The sequence below is a fragment of the Arvicola amphibius genome, unplaced genomic scaffold (assembly GCF_903992535.2).
Source record: "Arvicola amphibius unplaced genomic scaffold, mArvAmp1.2, whole genome shotgun sequence".
Taxonomy (NCBI): domain Eukaryota; kingdom Metazoa; phylum Chordata; class Mammalia; order Rodentia; family Cricetidae; genus Arvicola; species Arvicola amphibius.
The window spans coordinates 134,462-138,651 of NW_024582313.1; positions in this window are offsets into that span (position 1 = coordinate 134,462).

The window sequence follows — 4,190 nt, forward strand, 5'->3', positions numbered from 1 at the left end:
AACCAGTGTCTCATGCACGGCAGGCAAGCACTCTACCACTGAGCTACACTCCCAGCCCTGTTTCTCAGTTCTTTTCCCCGGGAAACCTGCCTGGATAACTTGTGGAAATACAGAAGCCATGGTGGAAAAAAAAATGAGCAATAAAGTCGTCTACTAGAGAGGGAAAAGGCCTTCTTATTCATGGCACAAGCAACAACAACAAAAACTCCTTCCAAAGTACAGGCTGAGTACCCCTTATCTGAAATGACTTGAAATGCTTGGGATGAGAAGTTTTGTTTTGCTTTTTTTCCCCGATTTTTAAAGAAACATTTACACAGACCTGATGAGGTCTCTTAGGGATGGCATTTAAGTCTAAATATGAAATTTGTTTATGCTTCATCTCTGCCTTCTACAACAGCCTCAACATAATTTAACATGGCCTCAGGATAATTTTTGTACAGATAGAAAGCGTCACACGAGGTCAGGAGCAGGACAGACTTTTCCACATGTGTTATCACGCATGTGCTCAAATGCTTTGGAATCTTGAGTGTATTTTGGATGCTTGAGTTTTAGATTCGGAATGCCTCTGGTTTGCCTGTGATACAGTTGGAGCCGGGTGCTGGATGACTCGCCTCCAGTGTAGCCATGTTAAGAAGTTGGGGGGCAGATCCTGAGGAGTGGAGATTGATGAAAGAAACCACCAGCCTCACCAGCTATCTCGAGAGGGTTCTCTGACAATGAGGCGACTCTCCATGTTCTGCTCTCCTGTCATGCCATGTGAGTGTTCCTTCATACAAGCTACCGCCATCGACACCATTGACATCAAGATACGCGCCAGTATCTCCTCTCATCAGGCTCTTGAGCCTTCAGGACAATGGTGTAATGCTGTCTCTTTTCTTCATAAGTTGTCCTCGCCTCAGGTATTAAATTACAGCATCGGAACATAGACAATGCAGAATACTCAGCCTGTACTTACCCAATACATTCCACCACTCGGCCATTTCCAGAGAGAACATTAAGGAATAAACGGTGTCCGTGCAATTTCCCACCCATCAGCCCTCTATATCCACCACTACATAATCAATTAACCAGAAGCAGAGTGCTTTCAATGTAAGTAGAAGCTGATCAATGGAGGCCACAGGGATGACAGCCGTATCCTTTCCCTCCCAGAGTGAATGATTTAGGGGCTCAGAGTTAGAGCTCTCATCAACTACATCCGAAGAGATCAAAAAATCACCTTCAATATGGGCATAATGCCCCAAGGGCCAGACAATGCATTCTGCAGTAAGTGTTCGGGTAGCCCAGAAGGGATCATTAAGGACCAATTTGTTTAGAAGATGCATTGTGACAAAGAAGGGACACAAATGAGGCTTTGAAGCTTGGGTAGGAAGAGAAATACCATGTGCTTTCCCCACAAAGGGCTGGTGATTTCTAAGGCTATGATTTATCCTGGAATTCACAGCCCGGAATGGAGTGAAATCCCGTGTGAACTCTTAGGACGAGCGCTGGAATGAGGTTTGGTTGCTGCTTTCGTATGCAAGGACAAGATTGGGGCTACTGCTGTAACTAAGCCAGACTGTCCACACAAAGAAAAGAATGACTCCCGGGTCCAGCTATATAGCCTATAGTCACATGTCTAGTCAGAAAATATATTACTCACCATGTGACTTCCTAGTCACCCCACAGAAGCCTGAAGTCTCCTACACAGGCGAGACCCACTGGTGCTCACTAATAAAGTCTCCGGAGAAGAAACATTAGTAAACGGTTCATGGGTTCCATTGTCAAGGAAAGAGTGTTTAGACTGGAGAAGCGTCCACCATGCTGCAAGGAACTTCAAGTGTCTTGTGCGCTTGCAAAATAGGCATTTTTTATTCTGATGATGTTAAACGCTGAGAGTCCCAGGCCCTAGTCCTAGCGTTACAGGACAGGTGTGTTTAAAGAAGCGATGTGCAATTTAGAGCAAAGCTAAAAAGTTAGTGTGACAATAGCATTCTAGGCAGAGAACAGCACACGGTGAGGTATACAGTCTGTACATGGGTCTTCTGGCCTCTCTCCCTCTTCACATGACGTCACAGGAATCCCATCACGAGCCTCCACATTCATGTTCTTATAGCCTCCTAGACACCTGTCAAGTCTCTTCCAAGCACTCCAATTGGATTGAATTCCCACCTATGAAAGATTCTCCTTCCTAATTCTATTTATGCATTCACATGGGGCAACTTAGAGAAGTTGGCTCTCTCCTTCCATCATGTGGGTCCAGAGGATCCAACTAAGGTTGTCAGGCTGGGATGCCAGTGCCTTTACTAGATAAGCCACGCCTTGGTCCTAGCCTTCATCCTTCCAATGCCTCACAGTGAACCTCAGAAATGGCAGGTTACATTTAAACCACAAAGTCCCAGTTGTAAACACACATGAAACTCATGATTATTGTCACACAGAGGATGTTCCTGTGCCTATGTGATTTCCCATTGAACTAGCATCTTGTATTAGCATTCTGGGGTCAAACAGCATGGGGAGAGAGAATACTGACTGAAGCAAGCCTGACTTCAGCTTACCCTATATGTGGTTTGGAATCTGCAAGGTCTAGTGGTCATGGTTTTAATGCCCCCCCTCAACAGGCTGAGCACTGTGCTGTTGATAAAATGTCTATTTATTGGCATAAACGGAGATGCTAATGGCAAGTGCCTTGGGTTCCTGCTAGACTATTAGCAGATATAACTGCATCTTTTCTTTTTTATAGCAATGCAGTGAGGGATCGTGGTTTGAGGCACCCAAGAAGACCTTGGCAAGTGTTTGCAGCTACAGCTTCCTATTACTTTCACAACCAGCAAGAGTGAATTAAGGATCACACCCACTTCCCTCTATAATGCCATTGGTGTTGGCCCAACTCTGGGGAAATGAGAGTCAGCTGCCTTCCAGCATCGTGGGCTCCAGGGAAGGCTCACCCTGCTCAATGGAGAAGATGGCTCTACAGTCCAACAGTCAGACTGAGGGTCCAGAAATGGCACCTAAGGCCACCACCCAAGGGAAGCCCCAGGGGAAGCTTACCACATAGAGCTTGCGCCAGATGACAGCCCATTCTCGTAGAGTATTCGTGAGTTCCTGAACCAGTGGCAACTCCCCAGGAATCACAGTCTCATGCTGCCTACAAGGAACCAAAGAGATGTACACTTGACTGCACATGATAGGAGCTGCCTCTCCTGGCCAACACACGCTTGACAATCAAAGCCAGGAATGTGGCTGCTGTGGTCTGAAATAAACCGATCTGGTTCTGAAGGGGTGTATAGTTTGGAGAACTTGAACCTGGGTAAATAAGGGCAAAAAAAAAAACAAAGAACTGAGACCAGCACAGTCTATATGTGTGGCACAGGCAAAGCCTAAACTCTACTTCCCCAAGTTTATGCTCTCTGAAACTGCTGATGACTAAGCCATGTAATTGGCTGCTTCCATCGGGCAGCTGTTCTGTTTTGTAGAGAGGGGCATGGCATGTGATCTCACCCAAAGACCTGCTTGCAAGGACTGATCCATGCCCTCTTCCAGAAAGGACTGGGTTTTCTTGTCCTCTGCTGCTTCCCAACATGGGAAATGGAGACAAACCCACATCCTCTCTCACATTAAGCTTAACTGCATTTACTCAACAAGTGATCCCTGGTGCTCCTATAGTTATCAACAGGAGAAAGGCAGCAAGGACATGCAAGCACACAGGCAAGAGTAGCAGGAGTACCATGAGAACATGCAAACATGGGAGACAGCTGAGCGTGAATTCCAGGTCAAGTAAGGCAATGTATTAGGGCACACGTGGCTCACGACACATTTGTTACATGCTAACTCTGGAAAGTTGCAGGCAGTCCCCGACTTAGGAGAGTCTGATTTTGCAACTCTAAGATGTCTGGGAAGTGTACGCGCGCAGGCGCTGGCTTTCAGCTTCCGACCCAGTGCTGAACATGTTATATGAGGGACGTGCTACTCTATACTACAGCAGGCTTTGGGTTAGGTGATCTTGCCTACCTGTCAGCTACTGTAAGTGTTATGAGTACACTGGAGGTGGCTGGGCTAGGTTGTGTTTCCTAGGTTAGGTGAAATAAATGCGTATCTTGTTGTCCTTTGTTATTAGCATATATTAATTGTATAAAATGATGGACCTTCCTGTGATGCCCGCTTATGATGTTAGGTTGTTTGTTTTTAGAGACAGGATCTCTCTGTGTAGTTCT